The sequence below is a fragment of the Octopus bimaculoides genome, chromosome 1, assembly GCF_001194135.2.
Source record: "Octopus bimaculoides isolate UCB-OBI-ISO-001 chromosome 1, ASM119413v2, whole genome shotgun sequence".
NCBI classification, from domain to species: domain Eukaryota; kingdom Metazoa; phylum Mollusca; class Cephalopoda; order Octopoda; family Octopodidae; genus Octopus; species Octopus bimaculoides.
Window position 1 is genome coordinate 63,063,944 of NC_068981.1, and position 5,590 is coordinate 63,069,533.

The following is a 5,590-nucleotide window of genomic DNA, read 5'->3' on the forward strand; positions in this document are numbered from 1 at the left end:
GGCAAGACATTTAAAATCACCTAAAAAAACACTATTAAACAGGTACCGGTTTCGGATTTAACAAATCTTACTGATTGTCCATTCCTCTTCAGCCCGATCTGTAATGTAACCGCAATCATCAGAATCGTATACAAAGTAGCCCACCGCCATGGGTGCGCGTGTATATGGTTCTGCTAATTATAGCTTAATGGTGAAATTCAAAAGTCTTCGTTTTGGCACGCTAATTCCAGGAATATATCTGCAGAAAATATTTACTGCGTCGTATATATTCAGTATGAGAGATTGGCAATGGGTAATACATTATCATAAAATATGGTAATTAATCATATATTAATTAATATCGATTAATTATCAGGAGGCCAGCACATCTAAAGAATCAAAGAGATTAATTATCAGGAGCCAGCCAGGCAGAAGCCTGCACCAGACTTCTGCAACTGCTTTGGCAGGAAATTTACAGCTGGATGCCCTTCCTAACACCAACCACTCAGCAGAGTGGACTTAGTGCCTTTTATGTGGCACAAGTGAGGTCAGTTTTGGCAAGGTTTTTACAGCTGGATGCCCTTCCAAATGCCAACCACTTTACTGTGTGGACTGGGTGCTTTTGAGTGGCGCCTGCACTGACAGGGTCTCCAAGTAACTTACAAGACAAGAAACAGGTGTCTTGCTATAGAGGAGGTACCAGATTATCCAGCTGGGGGTGGGGGGTGGGAGAGATCAGGAATGAATACAGAAACAGGTGCACTGCCACAAAGGAAATACATGGTTATCCAACCTGAGGGATAACCTGGAGTCAGTTTCTTCAACTAAAGGTAGTGCTCCAGCTTGGCTGCAGTCAAATGACTGAAACAAATAAAAGAACAAAAGAATATGTGTATATATATATATATATATGGTGGTGGTGGTGGTGGTTGTACTGATGGTGGTGGTGGTGGTGATTGTACTGATGACGGTGGTGGCGATAATGATTGTACTGAGGATAACGGTGGTAGCACTTATGATGGCAGTGGTGATGGTGTTGATGGTTATGATTCTTTTATAGTGTTAGTACTGGCCTACTTGTGATGATAATATTTGATGTCCAACAAGTATTGTGTATGTGTGGTAAGGAGGTTGGATGGTAAAAAAATCTCTGTATCAATATTTCACCTTCACCCAACTCCTACCGACCCAGTCACTGTTCCCCCACCCCCCTCGGAATGATTTTTGAAGGTTTTAACTTAATTGATTTAAATAGGTGGAATGTGCAGAGACAGGACATAGGCTGACCTGGGGCTAAACAACAGTAGCATCACTTATCATCTCTCTAGGGACACAACCATGCCCCCTCTCTAACTATACCACCGTTACAGGTCTAACTAAGCACTAACTTCTCTCTCTCTCTCTCTCCGTCCGTCTGTCCCACCACCACCATCATACTCTCTAACAGAGTAAACCATCAGGGAAGGGCGCCTTTCATCATGACTGAGCATGCTAGAAACAGCAGTCACTTATCAGAACACATCCTAACATCTTTAATCTTTTATCTTTTACTTGTTTCAGTTGTTGGACTGCGGCCATGCTGGGTCACCACCTTGGGGGATTTTAGCAGAACAAATTTTACCCTTTTTTTTGTTTTTTTGTTTTTGAGTGGGGCAGTAAATGAAATCTGGTACTTGTTTTGTTGGTCACTTTTGCCAAAATGCTGAATTATGGAATCATGAATGAACCAGCACCAGTTGACAAGAAGCGATGATGAGAAACACAGACACACAAAGTCACACACACATAACAGACTTCTTTCAGTTTCCATTCTATCAAACCAATTCTCAAGGCTTTGGTCAGCTCAGAACTATAATAAAGAAAAAACTTGCCCAAGGCGCTGCACAATGGAATTGAACACAAGACCACATAGTTGTCTTACCTTCACAGCCATGCTTGTTCCTATCGTTTTTTTATTACTGTTAAAGTGCCTATCTGCCCTCTATACTCGGGCTTTAGCCCCTAAAGTGCTGTTGCTGGTTTAAATCTTGAGAAAAAAGTTGGGCATATAAGGCATCAGATGTGGTGTGCAAGAGAAACGACTGCACTGGTATGGTCATGTGATGCATATGGACACGGACAGTTGCATAAAGAAGTGCTGATCTCTAACAGTGGAGGGAATATGTGGAAGAGGTAGACCCAGGAAAACATGGGACAAGGTGGTGAAGCATGATCTTCGAATTTTGGGCCTCACAGAGGCAATGCCTGCTGACCGAGACCTTTGGTGGTATGCTGTGCTTGAGAAAACCTGCTAAGCCAAGTGATATTGTAGCTGTGGGTAATGCTAGTGTCACGTAACTGGCACCCATGTCGGTGTCACATAAAAGGCCCCTTTCAAGCGTTGGGCCACACTGAAGCAAAACGGCTGATGCCATTGGTACATGAAAAGCTCCTTTAGAGTGTTGGGCCTCACAGAGGCAATGACCGATGCCTTTGACATTATCGTGCTTGAGAAGAAGACCCATCAAGCCAAGTAAATTCACAGTTGTGGCAGATACCAGTGTCATGCAAATGGAACCCATGCCGGGGACACATCATAAGCACCCATTACACTCTCAGAGTGGTTGGCGTTAGGAAGGGCATCCAGCCGTAGACACCATGCCAAATCAGACTGGAGTCTGGTGCAGCCTTCCAGCTTGTCAGCCCTGGTCAAACCGTCCAACCCATGCCTATACCAGTGTTGCATAACCAGCCCATTTAAAAGTAACTTTGAATTATTGGGTGATAAACTGCACTTGAGAAGACCTATTGAGTCAAGTAAAATTAAAAATCAAAATCACAAGCAAATCAAGATCGAAATGAAAATGGAAATTGTAGTTGTAACCAATGCCAGTGCTGCCTGACTAGCACCCGTAAAGATGGCAAGTAATAAGCACCATTCAAGCATGGGTCGATGCCAGTGCCGCCTGACTGGCTCCCTGTGCTGGTGACACGTAAAAAGCACCCACTACACTCTTGAAGTAGTTGGCGTTAGGAAGGGCATCTAGCTGTAGCAGACTTGCCAGATCAGATTGGAGCCTGGCGCAGCTTACTGGCTTGTCAGTCCCCAGTCAAACCGTCCAACCTATGCCAGCATGGAAAACGGACGTTAAACGATGATATATATATATATATATATATATATACCGGAGTAAGCACATGAAATGTGCAACAAGGTGGAAAAAAGAGTACTCAAATACCAGAGGTAGAGTAATATGCTTTATTTAAAAGCAGCAGAATGTCCGATGAACGGGAACGTGAAACTCAGAGTAACGGTTTTTTTGTTATATTTCTGCTGCTTTTAAATAAAGTATATATATATATATATATATATATATACAGGGTGTCCACAAGGTCTGGGTACATGGAGTAAATAAAATCATAGCATAAATGATTAAATATAAGAAATACTAATTTCTTAAAGTATGTGTTAATCCCTATGTACCCAGACTTTGTGGACACCCTGTATATGTGTGTGTGTGTGTGTGTGTGTGTGTGTGTATGTATGTATGTATGTATGTGTGCAAGTGTGTGCGTGTATGTATAGAATATAATGTATACATTTATGATATAAAATATGTTTATATTTTTATATATATAGATATTATAAATTATATCAAATATATGTATATATATATATACACACACACATTATACACATACACACACAAACACACAACGTATGTATGTATGTAATAGAGATTAACCAATCAGAAATTAGTGTATATCCTACTTAACCTATGAATATTAAAGGAAAATTGTTTGGGAAATAACAACAAACGTTTGTGTAACCTTAAATGTATTCTCTCTTACACATTCGTTGAACACTATTATGCTTTAATTGACTGGCGTTTTAAATTCATTCTTGATTGAAAATCTTCCACTTTAATTGTAATTGAAAACCCAACATTTTATAATGCAGCAGGAAAAGAAGAGAGTCGTCTTTGCGGATGAAAAGGACCGTGTTGCAGTTTTAACAAATGACCAACAACTTTACATTATGGCTCAGGTGAAATCGAATGCTATGTCCGTAGATAATGCCTTGAAAATGGCTAAACAACTCTCTGGAGAATCGCAAGATTTACCGCCAGAACTCAGGGCAAGTTGAAATCTTTATTTTATTTATTTATTTATTATTTTTTTTTTTTCAGTGTATATCAGTGTATCGATCTATGATCGAAAGCATTCTAGTGATTGTTCCGCCCTTTTTAGGGAGTATATAAAACTGTTGTTAATTCGTCTTTTCCTCTCTCAAGGTGGGCACGATTTGAGCGATATTTTGTTGCTGATACTCCTTTGAATTACGCAAGTTGTTGTGTCACTCTTTCTTATATGAACAGCTGGCATACCTATACAAGTGCCCTCACCCCCTGACGTTTATTTCCTTATAACACCCAGAAATATGAATATTTTATGATGAAATTTTCTGCAAATACACCTCAGATGGTGTAGATTCCAATTATATCAGAATTCGTCGCGAAAACATTTTTCCGTAGGTGGGGAGAGAAGTTTCGGAAAATTCACCTGAATCGGCTTCGTTTCCTCATAACTTTCAGAAAAATGGGTATTTTTTAATGAATTTTTCTACAAATATCTTTTAGAGTGTATAAATTACGATTATATCGGAATTTAATACGAAAAAAAAAGTGGTTTGGCGCATATACATACTGATACACATCACAATGAAACTTAAAATTTTTGAAGTTTTCACAAAAAATTCCGATATAATCGTAAATGGTTTTGAACAACTAAATGACCAACATCATCATCATCATCATCATCATCATCATCACCATCATTTAACGTCCGTTTTCCATGCTAGCATGGGTTGGACGATTTGACTGAAGACTGGCAAGCCAGAAGGCTGCACCAGGCTCCAATCTGATCTGGCAGAGTTTCTACAGCTGGATGCCCTTCCTAACGCCAACCACCCCGAGTGTGTAGTGGGTGTTTACGTGCCGGCCAAATGGCAGAAATCAATTTAGATAAATAAACAACGAACAAAATTGGTAAATTAATTAACAAGTTCAAAAATAATTAAACAGAAAAGGAGATGGATTACCTTATGAATTTTAAAGTAAAAATAAGTAACTTTTATGCACTGAAAATTCATAAAATTAAAGAAATGCGTAATAGTTTAAAGGACACTCATACCCCTTATATAAACTTTTCCAAACCGTGTGATTTAAAGTTATGTCAAATACTTATCAGTTGAGCAATTCATTTGACAATTTTAAAACCATTGCACAAATTGGTTCCAAGTTTCATCAGAGATGACATCGACTTCCCAAGCCAGATTACAGAGCAAGTGAATATAGAGACGATCCTGATTAGTTTCAACATGACTAGCCTCAACACAAATCTTCCCTATGAATTATAGTGAGAAGCAGTAGAATCCTGGATCGGTAAATAACCACACCAAATTCAGGAAAGATTCTCAAAAGAAGGATTATAATTGGTGCTAGAAAATGACTACTTCTTCTTTGATAACCAGTGTTAACTTCAAATAAAAGGGACAACCAATGGTCATGATGATTGCACCCATATTTGCAACACTAGTAATGAGATTCTTGAAGAAAAACATCTGTGCTTG

General features: G+C 39.2%; 1 long non-coding RNA gene across 1 annotated transcript in view; it reads left to right on the forward strand.

Annotated features, from left to right (window-relative positions):
• LOC128247599 (uncharacterized) overlaps positions 1–4,096 on the forward strand; it is a 6,980-nt gene extending 2,884 nt beyond the window's left edge. Inside the window, exon 2 of the long non-coding RNA XR_008263947.1 lies at positions 3,920–4,096. This is a non-coding gene — a long non-coding RNA (uncharacterized LOC128247599). The remainder of the gene's footprint in view (positions 1–3,919) is intronic.
• The last annotated feature ends 1,494 nt before the right edge of the window (positions 4,097–5,590 follow it).